The sequence below is a fragment of the Pongo abelii genome, chromosome 1 (assembly GCF_028885655.2).
Source record: "Pongo abelii isolate AG06213 chromosome 1, NHGRI_mPonAbe1-v2.0_pri, whole genome shotgun sequence".
Taxonomy (NCBI): Eukaryota; Metazoa; Chordata; class Mammalia; order Primates; family Hominidae; genus Pongo; species Pongo abelii.
This window is the reverse complement of record NC_071985.2, coordinates 125,798,609-125,813,045: the sequence shown is the minus strand read 5'-3', so window position 1 is coordinate 125,813,045 and position 14,437 is coordinate 125,798,609.

The following is a 14,437-nucleotide window of genomic DNA, read 5'->3' as shown; positions in this document are numbered from 1 at the left end:
TCCTGGGTGCCCTCATTATAGCTCCTTCACTGGAAGACCATACCTGACCATTGGAGAGCTCCAGCAGAGCAACGTCCACTGATGTGCACCAGCCCACCCACATCCTGCCTGTACCATCGCCTCCCTCATGCTGCTGAAAGGCACTAAAAGCAATTACAACAAAAACAAAAATTAACAAATGGCACCTAATTAAGTTAAAGAGCACTTGCACAGCAAAATAAACTATCGACAGAGTAAACAGACAATCTACAGAATGGGAGAAAATATTTGTAAACTATACGTCCAACAAAGGTCTAATATCCAGAATCTATAAGGAACGTAAGCAAATTAACAAGCAAAAATCAAACAACCCCATTAAAAAGTGGGCAAAGGACATCAACGGTTTTCAAAAATAGACATACATGTGACCAAGAAGCATGTGAAACAATGCTCAACATCACTAATCATTAGAGAAATGCAAATCAAAACTACAGTGAGATACCATCTCACACGAGTCAGAATGGCTGTTATTAAAAAGTCAAAAGTAACAGATGCTGGTGAGGTTGCAGAGAAAATAAAATTCTTATACACTGCTGGCTGGAATGTAAATATTTCAACCACTGTGGAAAGCAGTTTGGTGATTTCTCAAAGCTCAAAAGAGAATTGCCATTTGACCCAGCAATCTCTGATTGGGTATACACATAAAGAAATAGAAATTGTTCTGCTATAAAGACACATGTACACATATATTAATCGCAGCACTCTTCACAACAGCAATGGCATGAAATCAACCTAAATGCCTATCAGTGTTAGACTGGATAAAGAATACTACATAGCCATTAAAAAGAATAAGATCATGTCCTTTGCAGAGTCATGGATTGGAGCTGGAGGACATTATCCTAAGCAAACTAATGCAGAAACAGAAAACCAAATACTACATGTTCTCATTTATAAGTGGGAGCTAAACATTGAGTATGCATGGACATAAAGAAGGGAACAGCAGACACTTGGGCCTACTTGAGGCTGGAGATTGGGAGGAGGGAAAGGATTGAGAAACTACCTATTAGGTACTATGCTTATTATCTGAGTGACAAAATCATCTGTATACAAATCCCTGTGATATGCAATTTACCTATCTAACAAACCTGCACATGTATCCCTGAACCTAAAATAAAAGTTTTTAAAAAGGTAAAAATGGCTGACATAAGGTTGCATGGCTGGATAATGGTAGATCCTGACATGGAGTCTCCACCTATGCTCTTAGAAGGAGTTTACACTGCTTTCTTTATACTGCTTTCTTATATTAGAAACATTCTGAATAGCTGGACAACTTGCAAAAATGGTCTTTGAGGTACATGAATCTACTTCCTGTAAGCAGTGCTGAGTAAAAAGAGCCTGAAAGACTGTCATTTAGGAATATACTACAATATCTTGGATACTAGGGGATGCTGGAGATGTGTGCAGGCATAATTCATAAACGAGGATATGCATTGACCAGATAGCAATGTGAAGTCAGGTTTACATTTTCAAATTTAAGGCATTTTCCAAAACCTAGAAAATTAAAAGCCTACTTTTACAGTCTATTTATATATCTTTAGACTCGTAATTATTCTAATCAGTGGTCAGCTTCAACTTACTGGTGATGGCTATGCAAATGAAACCTGAAAGCACAACTGTAGGTCAATGAATTGTAATTAAGTTTGAAACACTTCTACCTTGTGAAGAAAATGCAATACCTTCCAGTTGATTAGATACCTGGAAATGTCTGTTAGATAAAAATTCTGTCTCATAAATCACTGAGAAAAGAATGAGTCACAATTACTTGCAGAAATATTGCTTAATCTCAACACTTGTGTGTGCATTATTAATTAATAACATACATTGCTTATAAACTACTTTTAATGCTTGTTATCAAGTACAACAGTTGACCTTGAATAGATTCATCTTTTATGAATTGCCAAATGGCAATATTCTCCTAGATGTAAATGAATTTGACAGATAAAGGGATTATATTTGTGTGTTTACTCTTAAATTTCTGAAAAATTTGAAGATTTATGCTATGGTTTTATGAAGAAATTCTTTATACTGGTAAGGACTGAATTGATTTAATATGAAAACCCATACTTGAAAGGATTACCCTTCAGCTCAGAATTTAGTTCCCGATAGAAATAATAAAGAATGTGTTATGAAAGAGAACTGGTTGACCTCCTTGTTATTAACTTGAATTTACTCATAGTTTCTTTTAGAAAATTGTTATGGAGCTATGATATAAAATCTAAGATTTGAAATACATAATTGTATTTGCCAGTATGTAGCTACTTTTTATTATTATTTTGAATGTGTATAAGTATCTGGGTAATGAGTTCTATTCTTTTACCATAAGTTTGTTACCTGCAGTGTAAAGCAGTGCTTCTATTTGTTTGAAATGGGCCGGGCGCAGTGGCTCACGCCTGTAATCCTAGCCCTCTGGGGGGCCGAGGCGGGCGGATCACGAGGTCAGGAGAGCGAGACCATCCTGGCTAACACGGTGAAATCCCGTCTCTACTAAAAAAAAAAAAATAATACAAAAAATTAGTCGGGCGTAGTGGCGGGCGCCTGTAGTCCCAGCTACTCGGGAGCCTGAGGCAGGAGAATGGCGTGAATCCGGCAGGCGGAGCTTGCAGTGAGCCGAGATCGTGCCACTGCACTCCAGCCTGAGCGACAGAGCCAGACTCCATCTCAAAAAAAAAAAAAAGAAAAAAAAGAAAAGAAATGTTTGAAATGTTATGAGTACTAACAGTCACTTGTATAAAGACAGAGATGCAACAGAAATACCCTACATAAAGCAAGTTCAGAAAATGACATTGAGCAAATCCTGCAAGAAAAAAAAGCAGCCAAAAATTGCAGCTCTCTAGAACTCTCAAGACATTAGTTATGAACAGCTGAGTTCTCTATATAGCTAAAATGTACTCCTTTAAGCTATAAAATTTTCTTTAATAGTTACGAAGTTAATACCTGCAAGAGCCATGCAAGCCAAAGACGACGGCTACTCAGTCTCAATTATTTGCTTGTGCGTTTTGTTTGTTTTTATGGTAAAAGTAGTTACTGAAACATAAGATGCTTACAGCAAAATATAGAACTCTTAAGTGTATAGCATGATTAATATTTACAAATGTATATAACTATCACCTGGATCAAAATAAAGACTATTTCCATTTGCCCACAAATTTTACTTCCCAGTCAATTCCCCTGCCTCCTCCTCTACCCCAACAATTGCTATTCTGATTTCTAGCATCATAAAATCAATTTTTTTGTTCTTAAACTTTATTTACAAAGAAATCGTGTGCTTTTTTTGCCTGGACTCTTGTCCCATTATAATGTTTTTAAGATCCATCCATGTTGTATCAATAATTTGTTTTTGTTTCAAAAGTAAAATTGTTTTATAAGACCATAAGTAATATTGTTGGGTAGTATTCTCTGTATGGCTATAACAGTTTGTTAAACCATTCTTCTGTTAATCAATGTCTAGGTTGCTTTCAATTTGAGGCTACTATGATTAAAGTTGCAATGACCATTCCTAAATAAGTATTTTTGTGGATATATACATTTATTTCTCTTGGTTAAATTAGGAGTGGAATTTCTGGGTCATACTTTAGATGTATATTTAACTTTACGAAACACAGTCAAGCAGTTTTCCAAAATGATGACGTGTTTATTCCTAATAATAATGTATGAGAGTTCATATATATTTGAATGTTGAAAAGTGAGAACATGGGTTCATTATCACCATATCTTCTAATTGTTCCAAGAAATCCAGAAATTCCAATTTATAGGTGAAAGTTACTGATTTTTAAATACTAGTGAGTAATGAGTTGTTCTAATAAAGTGACCTAACCAGATATATTAACCAGCCAGAATGTTCCCACAGCCACCAATTTGATAATTTTGGTGCATTACATACTTCCCTAACTTCAGATTATCAGATTGAATATTTCTTGACAATTCAGGCTATTTATAAATATTAATTATTATTCCATATTTTTATAACTTTGTATGTTGTTGGAATCTATTGAGGTACAAAACGTCTTTCCCAATACAAGTAATCCCCATCATCCACAAATTTATTCTTTTACATCACTTTTGCCTTTTATAATTTTTCTGTCTCCTTTGTTGTCATTAAGCCATTAGCTATATTCTTGATGATAGACATATGGTCATTCTTCCCATTTCTAATTTGCTGCAAAAATATCATTTGTATGAATCCAGATAATGACTTTTTCTTAAAGAACTACGTGTAAAATATGGACAAATAAACTTTGAGTGAAGGCCCAAAAAATACGTCTAAATTAAAGTGAGAAAATTTAGGATATAGATTTTGTGACATCTAATTTTCTGCTTAGAAAGGCCTGTTTGTTTTCTTGTACTAAGCCAAGTTAGTATAAGCTAAAGAAGGGAGTTAGCAAGAGATCTAAATTTTTAGATAGCTACAGTGTTAGTTGTATCAATGAGGGATTTCAAACAAGCACTAAGATATAAATAAGGGACTAATAGGCAGAAGTGATATGATGTTCCGTAACATAAGTTTCTTCAGAAAAAAATAAGCATTTCCATGTTAGCCTTTCATTATACAACAGTTGTATTTTATGATATTTATCGTGAATATTTATAAACCGAGGCTGATAGAAACAACTGGTTCTCAAATGATGGTTAAATATTTTTTGGGAATGCAGAAAATACTCCCAATTTCTGGTTTAATTTTGAAACAATAATAGCTAACAGTAGTCGAGTGGTTCATGCTTGGCCCCATCTAAGCATTTTATGTGCATTGTTTGATCAGCTTTTCACAACCATTCTACCGGTATAGTAATTATCATTATGCCCACATTCAAACTGAAGAGACTGCAGTCCCAACAAGTTAGTCAATGGACTAAACTCACTCAGGTAATAGGTAGTGGAAAAACAGGTGGTGGAAGGAAAAATTGAACCCAGAAATTTTCTTCCAAAGCCCATTATATTATTCACAAAGTAACATGCTTCTGTGTCTACACCGTTCTCTTTTCTAGGTTGAAATTGTAAGAAAATACTTTAATGGCACATTGCAATGACTTTAATAGCTTGCTATAAATCATTGTCCTGGTTCCCTATGTTTTACTATAAACTGACAGAAATCATTACAGAATGAGCAACATATATCATGTGTAGGCTTTTTGTTGTTGCTGTTGTTTGTTTTTGATTTTTTTGGGACAAGGTCTCACTCTGTCACCCAGGCTGGAGTACAGTGGCACTATCACTGCTCACTGTAGCTTTGACCTCCCAGAGCTCACGTGATCCCCTACTTCAGCCTCCGAAATAGCTGGGACTAAGCTGCATGCCACCATGACCAGCTAATTTTTGTATTTTTTGTAGAGACAGGGTTCATCATGTTGCTCAGCCTGGTGTCGAACTTCTGAGCTCAGTGATTTGCCTGCCTTGAACTCCCAAAGTGATAAGATTACCGGTATAAACCACTGTGCCTGGCTATAGGCTATTTTATAAGAAGACTTTGTAGTAGAGGACAAAATGGTGAATCCACTGTGCTTGCTTACATAATAGATGCCTTTGAGGTGTTATAAAGAAGACTATAAATGGTCCATTCCATTTATTTCCATAGCCATATTTCCAGTGTATTCACAAGTAGACACTGACTATGTAAGTTAGTTTGACATCTCACTTAGAAAATCAAGTGATTTGCATCCTTAGGTACTTAAAAGAGAACAATTAGCTTTCCACTAGAAAAAAAACTCTGTTTAATTGTACATAGACACAGTACAAGCTGCAGTGTTTCCTCATGTTAAATAATTAATCGCATATCTCTAAAAATGTTCCACTTATTGATGTACTGAGAAGGCCTTTCCATGTTTGCTTGCTAGTTCACAAAGTCCTGCCATTCTGGCAGCTATAATTAGGAATGAGTAGGATTTCTAAATTTGAAATATTATTTGCTTGGCAATTAACATAACTTTTAATACAAATGTGTGAGTGGGTTTGAATATGTTCTTTAAAAAAAAACTCCCACGAGAATTATAAAATATAGAATCCTTGAATGTAGACATTCTCCACACTTAATCTTAACTAAACCTCACACCTCTTCTGCTTTTTCTGGAATTGAAAAGGTCAACTAAGATGAAGAATGCTCCTTGTTTGGAAAGGCAGCCTCTACTGGGCTTTCTACACCAATCTTGAGTTCAACTAGGCCTTCACAAGAACCTTGTCAAGGGTTTCATGACTCATTCAGCAACTCACTGGGTCACTACAGAGTGCTAGACATTGTACTAGCTTCTTCAAATACAAATATGAGTAAAGAAAATATTCACCTTTCCATAGTGACTTAGCAACTTCTTCTCCCAACAGCTAAAAAGATACTTTAAAATTCACATTATTCTTTTAAAAAGGTAAAATAAAAAGAGTACTACAAATGGGGCATTTTAGATTCAGATATGAATTTAAGGCACTAGAGTGCATATTAAAGCTTGCCATGATAGTTTGAAATAATAATCATTTTTATTTGATTGTCTATAAGCAGCTTTAAATTGCTTTACAGGGGAAATGGATGAATAGGACTAATGATTCTGATAAATAATATCAGATTCTGATAAATAATATATTTTAACAGAAAGGCCAGTATTATGTATTGTATAGATAAAATATTTGATGCAAGGGGACATCAGGTTAGGAGTCCCATCAGTTTACAAAAATCAAAGTTCATTTTCTGAATACTTCTGTTTATATCAGTATAGACATACATAGCAATTGCTATTATTAGAAACAGTCTTTGAGGTTGTTCACGCCATGACAATATGTTTTGACTAAGCATTCCGTATTAGGTCTAATTAAGCAAATTTAAGCATATAAAAGCTTTCAGTTCCACCAGGAGTTCTTTTGGTGCTTTAAAGACACCCCATTGAGAGAAGATATGGCCCTCTCCTCCTATCATAAACAAGGTCCCATCAAATCTCTTTTATGAAAGTCCTAAGCAAATTGTATGTAAGAAATATTATAAGTATATTTTGCTACTGTTTCACTGGGAGATTAATAGGTTCTCAGTGGGATTGCTCAAGTTTTTTAATGCATTGTACTTTTATGCGGGAAACAGATCATAGCCATTGTTCTTCTTAAGGATAAAACAGAAAGAAAATAGAGTAAGAGTTAACACATACTGGTTTTATAGCATCTAAAAGGAGTAAGTTCCTTATAGGAGCAACTGATAATTACTGGAATGTATTATGGAAATTTGTTTCTCTAGAGGTGGCAAACTGGTGGCCCATGGACTGAATCTGGTCATCAGATATATTCCTCTTTGCTTGCACAATATTTTAACACATTGAGACATATCATGTAAAAATTCAGATTTTATGCTTCTCTCAAATGATCTGGTAACCCTGTGCTCAAGTAACTAGCTGACTACAACCAGCTGGAGCTGAGCATTAGCTGTCCTCTATAGATTGGACATGCTCTCTCCAGTTTACCTTGGTTCCTTTTGATTTCCATTGCCCTATTGTCTGCCTCTCACAGGCAGCTATACTTTCCACTGCTGTTTCATCCATCCATTCTAGCTGGTCATGATGTACTATATTTGTGCTACTGAAGTTTCACAAATGTATTAATTTTCCCTCCTCCTCAATCTTAACAAAATGCAGAGAATGAATTAGCAACTAGAAAACTCAAAGTTTTCAATCTGCAAAAACAGGACAAGGAGAAGAGAAAGAGAAGAGGAAGAGGAAGAGAAAGAGGAAGAAGAAGAAGAACAGCAACAACAACAACAACGACAACAACATAGGCAACTCCAAACAGCCCCACATAGTCGAAAATATCTGGAAAATCATAAGTTTTGAAATAATCAGTTTAAAAGCATTTAGTGTCTTTGGTAAGTGTCTTTGGCCAACAGCATATGGGTTAAAAAATATTTAATTCATTCCTACCTTCATGGTAAGTGCTGGATGCAAATTAATATAATACATGGTGAAATTTTAGAATCCCTTAAGGTCACACCTTCTTCTTAAGTCCCGTGTTACTTTTCAGATGTAATTAGATAATGTCTTGTTTGAAAAAGCAAAGAAATGACACACTTCCAATAAAAAATAATTTCCTGGGGCCATCATGGCTCTGCAGTGAGTAAAACCTACATCATTCTAGTATTCAAGTTCAGGAAATTGGAAGAAACAGAAACCCAAGCACTGTACCAAAGCCGTTTCTGACATCAATGTCTGGGAGAAGTGATGTACCCAGAGTATTTGAATCAGAGTAGGTCAATTGTTAATACCCCATCCTGTACAGGACAAAATTATAGCACTTATAATCGTGCAATGAAAGGAATACTGATAATAACCAATCGAGAAATCAGATGAGAATTTTCTTTTATTGAACTGTATGTAAAATTACACCAGTAAAAACAATTTTTAAAAAATAAAATAAATATTACAGCACAAAAAATAAGGGATTAATATTTTAAGGGGAAAATACTTCTATTAGTCTGTAGCAGTAATGGATAATAATGTTGTAATGTTTATTAAGTATATTCAATAAAATCAAAACATCTCACAATTTACCACTGATGTAAGATTTTATTTTCTTGATTCATTTTCTACTTTTATTTTATTTTTTTATAGTTATTAATATTTTTTTCATTTCATATTCATTTTTAATGTGACCTAGGAAATAAACTATTGTAAATGTCTTCCAAAACCATTTCATTTTTTTGTTGTTGTTGTTTTGTTTTTTTGTTTTTTTTAATTATATTTTAAGTTTTAGGGTACATTCTCAGCAAACTATCGCAAGGACAAAAAACCAAACACCACATGTTCTCACTCATAGGTGGGAATTGAACAATGAGAACACATGGACACAGGAAGGGGGACATCACACACCAGGGCCTGCTGTGGGGTGGGGGAAGGGGGGAGGGATAGCATTTGGAGATATACCTAATGCTAAATGACGAGTTACTGGGTGCAGCACACCAACATGGCACGTGTATATATATATATAACTAACCTGCATGTTGTGCACATGTACCCTAAAACTTAAAGCATTTTCTACTTTTAAAACAATGGTTAATAATTTTAAATGACTAAATTTCATTTTTAGAATACATTATTCAAATTCCATAAAATATTTAATGTATAGATGAATATTTGCACTTTCCAAACACAGTAAAATGTTACTCTTGTTTGTGCTCTGTTTCACTGTCCTAAATTTTAAACACAAATAAACACTATAAGGGGTCATGTAGAATAACGAAACTAAAATAGCCCAGCTTCTCTTTCTTTGTTTTGACAGCCAATGTGCCGGTGACTGCCTGCATCCCAACAATGACTCCCACTACTCTGTCCCAGCTCCAGCTTTCTGCCTCTGTCCTGACAGGAATGCTCCAGTGAGGCTGGAAGGAGAGAAAACCAGAGCAGTATTCCTGGTCAGCACATTCCTGTAATGATTCATTCAATCTTGTCTGCTCCCTTGGCTCTTGGGGGAAGGGGCAAGACTGCATGCCTTAGCCCTTCATTCTAGCAGCTAGGAGACTGCATGAGCAGCAGATTTTAAAATAGAGGGGCATTCTCCTGAGCAATAAGCACAGGACATTCCAGACTCCATTCCAAAGTACTTCTAACTCAAGATGACCAAGAATAGGCTTGGTTGGAAATGGAAAGTTATCTGGTACTAATTTACCTTCTGAAGTATTCATGCACCTCCCAGAACAATTGCTTCCCAAGCTTTATTGTGCATATGAATTATCCAGGGATTCTGATTTAATAGGTCCAGGATGGGGTCCGGGATTTGTATTTCCAACAAGCTCTCAGGTAATGCTGATACTTGCTGGTCTAGAACAACCTCCTGCATTTTTCATAATTTTTTCAACAGCTCCTAAGTGTCTGGGATAATGCAGGGATCTTAAAAGGAACAGTTAAAGAGACAGAAAGAGTAAAAGAAAGAGAGAAACAGAGTGTGAAATTATGTGGTAGGATAAGCAAACTTCTAAGAAATCATCCATGTAATAGTTATAAATTGTTTAGACTGAACTTTCAAACATTAAAATGGCTAATCAGTAAGTCTGGTTATTAGTATTTGATTTAAAATGTTAAATTTTCCATTTTATTTATATTTTAGGTAAAGATCACTTGGTTTAATTTCTAGTGAGATTTATAAATAAAAATCAAATGATGCTAAGGATTTCACAGTCTATTCTGTGTTATTAGGCTTGTGAACTAACTTTAATGATCATTATAAGTGATTGTTAGTATGTCACCTTTAGATAATTTCTTATTTTAGATCATCCAAAATGCTATGAGTCCAAATTACTTTTTAGTTTATCAGTATTTATATTTTAATATAAATATCAATTTTTAATAGAATTTTGACATAGAACTTAAATGTATATTTGGTATTCCTCTGAGTATATAGTTTAAAAAAATGATCAGTTCTAGATTTTTTGTGTGTTAAATTCCATGTGGTTAATGCAGTGGAGAGAGTTCAGTCATTTCTTTGGTCTAGATTTCAGATTCAATCCCATAGTTTTCTTATGTCTTCCTTCCTTGTGTGGTAACCAATTTGGGTGAAATAAAGAGATTTTTAATGGAATAGACTGTTCAAATGACCCTATTTCCTGAAGAGGGCATTTTCATGAATATTTATTTAATCTCTTTCACTTTTCTCAGGTTTTATTTTAAATTATGTTCACCAGTATAACCTCAGGAGTTGAAAAATCTATTTTTTCATGAAAGTATTGAATAATAAACATATACCTGTTTTATAAGTTTCTGATAGATTTCTAGAACTTGCTTTTAAAATATTCATCTAATGCCATCTGGCCACAAATAGCAGATGCACTTCCTCTTTTCTTTAGATTTTTTTTTAAATAGAGTAAAAACCAAGGCATATAGAAATGATATAACTGAAAGGTAAAACAGAATAATTTTATTATTTAGAAAATAATCACAAATACAAAATATTGGTAAGTTTATGATGAAATGGGGAAGTATGCATAGCTACTGAATACAAAATTTTATATCTCTGAAATACATAAACAACATAAACAGTTTACATAAAATGTTTGATGACTGCTCATCTCACACCGTTTGGTTTGTTAAATTTTTATACTAACTTGGGCAGAAATAACTCATTTAAATGTTTTCTTACTCATGCTTTAATCAGAACCATTAAAATATTTATTTAAATTCTAGTTAGTAAGTGTTTTAAATTGCTGAAAATAAGTGTGAGTAAATTTGGTCTATAATAATTCTTTTCCCAGATCATTATAATTAGAGTTAATGAAAGGGGAAAAAATGTATTTTCCAAGAAACATTCTGATTCCTCTAAGTTCTAACAAAGAAGATAGAAAACATGTAGCCCTAGACTCATCAGTACTAGATTTTTTAAGTTACCATTAGGTACAAATGTCTCTGGCTGAGGCCATCCTGTCTTGTGCCCCTATAAATACTAACAGGGAAATCCTCTTCCATGTATCATAGGTTTGAAGGCATAACTAACTCACCTTCCTCAGAACCAATGTTAAAAATAGTATTTGATAGCAGAGCTTGTGAGATGACTGAGAAATTAACCATCACTTTGAACAATTTTAATATTGGAAGCATTCTGGGCTTTAACAAGCTTACAAAAATTTGCACACCGGTTGTGCACAGTTTGGAGCCTGCTAAGTTATTTAACTTTTCTTGTTCACCCTGTCTGTGCTTTCCATATAGAGGATTACATGAAATGACTAACTCATACTGCCTAACGTCATGCCTGACTCATAGGAAACAGCCCATAAAGCAGGACTTTCCTCTCTTTTGTCTCTCATTGTCCTCCCCACCAACCAGATTCTAAGAATCTTTGAAACGGATGGCTGCTTGAAGTTGTTTGTCATTATAATAAATAGTACACTTGTCAATTTTAGATTTTAGAGCCAGCAAATCCAAAGGTGAATCTTCAAAATGTCATGTACTCTCTGTATGAGTCACAGGTTTGCTACATTTCCTCATTAGCAAAATCCTTAACCCATGGGCCGTTGTGTAAATCAAATTAGGTAATATATATGGATGTACTTTGTGAGCTACTTAGGGAAACAATTATCATGAAAGCAAGTAGAAAGCTAATTTTAAACTCAGAGGTAGACAGATCCTAAAGCTCCACTAGAACATGGTACAAAAAGAAAGAAAAAGAAGGAAGGAAGGGAGGGAGGAAAGAAGGAAGGAAGGAAGAAAGGAAGGAAGGGAGGGAGGAAGGGAAGGAGGGAAGAAGGAAGGAAGGAAGGAAGGACGGAAGGAAGGAAGGAAGGTAGGAAGGAAGGAAAAATTAGCTCCTAAGAAAATGTTTGCCTTCATGCACTTCTTTCTTCAGAAAACCAAATGCTGAGGGAAAAGGTAACTACTGCACTACATAAAAATCAACACGGTGCCAGATCCATTTGAATGCAAAACCCAGAATCAAATTATTATTTCTCTTCACCTTGATATTATTTTCTCAGTGCTATGGATAAAAGGCCACAAGTATTAAGTCGACTTCTCTTTGACTTTCCCATAAATCTTCAAAAAGAAGCAAATCACAGCAAGGACTGAGCTTATTTTGTTCATAGGTGTAAGGCTTGCCAAGGAATGGACTTGGCTTTTCATATGAAAAAGTCCTGAGGCTTTTAGTTGACTACAAATTCAATACAAACTTTCTCTGTGAAGCATCTGCAAATAATACTGATAATAGCAAAACCAATAATAGTAATAGTCAATATTTATTGAGCGTTTACAATATACCAGCCGTTGTTCAAAGAGCTTTATATGCTTTCATTTATTTAACCCTCATAATACTACTATGAGTTAGGTGTTATTTTCTCCATTTTTCAAAGAAGCTACTGACATTAACAGCTGGCACTGACTAAAAGCTTATTATGTGCCAATTCCTCACCTAGATGTTACACGACCTTTATTTTATCAAATTATTAGCACAATTTTGTGACCAAAATGCAAAAAGGGAAAAAAAAGGCCCCAGGACAGGACTGTCATACACTAAAATTCAAACTCTGTACATGTTTTTCAATTGGGTGAGACTATTCAGGATGCTTCAGGACAATTAGTATCCCTCACTACTAAATGTCAGTAGTATTCTCACTCATAGGTGGGAATTGAACAATGAGAACAAATGGACACAGGAAGGGGAACATCACACTTCAGGGACTGTTGTGGGTTGGGGGGAGGGGGGAGGGATAACATTGGGAGATATACCTAATGCTAGATGACGAGTTGGTGGGTGCAGTGCACCAGCATGGCACATGTATACATATGTAACTTACCTGCACATTGGGCACATGTACCATAAAACCTAAAGTATAATAATAATAATAATAATAATAATAATTACAATAAAAGAAAAAAAAAAAAGAAAATGAAAGTCTTAAAAAAATAAATAAATAAAAAAAAAAAAATAAAAATGTCAGTAGTAGCCCTTTCCTAGACGCCATGACAGCCAAAGCTTTTCTACTGATATCTCAGTCTTATTTAAAATACTAGCTTACTCTTTATTCAGAATTAAATTAGAGGGAGAATGGTAAAATAGCTCTTTTGTTTAGCCAGGAATGGATTTTGAATGTCTGTTTATAATCCATTAATTCAATATATGTTTATTGGACGTATTATCTTTGTAAAGCAGCACAATAGGTGTCACTGGGCCATGAAGATGAGATGCACACGATCCATGTCTTGTTCACAGTGTATTAAAGGGGTAAGACATGAATAGAAATAACCATTTAAACGAAAGCAACATGTACCACAAGACATGTGCAAATTAACATGCTCTTGGAGCTCAGAATAGAGTTTTCATTGCTAGCTGGAGAAAGACCCCAAAGATTCCATGGAGAAGATAGGGCTCAGGACTAAGTTTTGAAGGAAGTGTAGTAGACTTTGGACAAGTAAAATCTAAAATGAAGAGAATTCCCATAAAAAAAAGCAACATGAGTCAAGATGTGGCAAAGTGTATGGTATTTTGACAAACCAGGATAGTGCTATTATGGCTGAAATAGCCTGGTCGAGGATGGGGAGTGAGTGGGGAGGTGAGAGAAAGAAAGAAAAAATCAGAATGAAAATCAAGGAGGATTGCAAGGGTCAAGTTATAGTGGCAAAGGGAAGTCACTGAACATTCTGAGAAGAAAACCATGACGACAGACAAAAACTGTCTGTTGAAAATATTTACCTAGCAGCTATACTAGAATGAATTAAAGAGGACATAGCTTGGAGACAGAGTGAAATATGAGGAGAAAATATGGTCTTTGTCCAAAAAAAAAGTACTAGCGGAAAGAGGAGATGGATTCAGGAGATGTTCCAAGATTGGCTCCACTCTGTCCGCTGATTTAATGAGCCTGGGTAAGCTTCACTCACATTGGAGTTTTGAGCTTGAATAAATTAATAGTTATTTATTTAAACAAAAATTATGGAATACTTATGCCTATTTGTGCAAAGTACTGTGT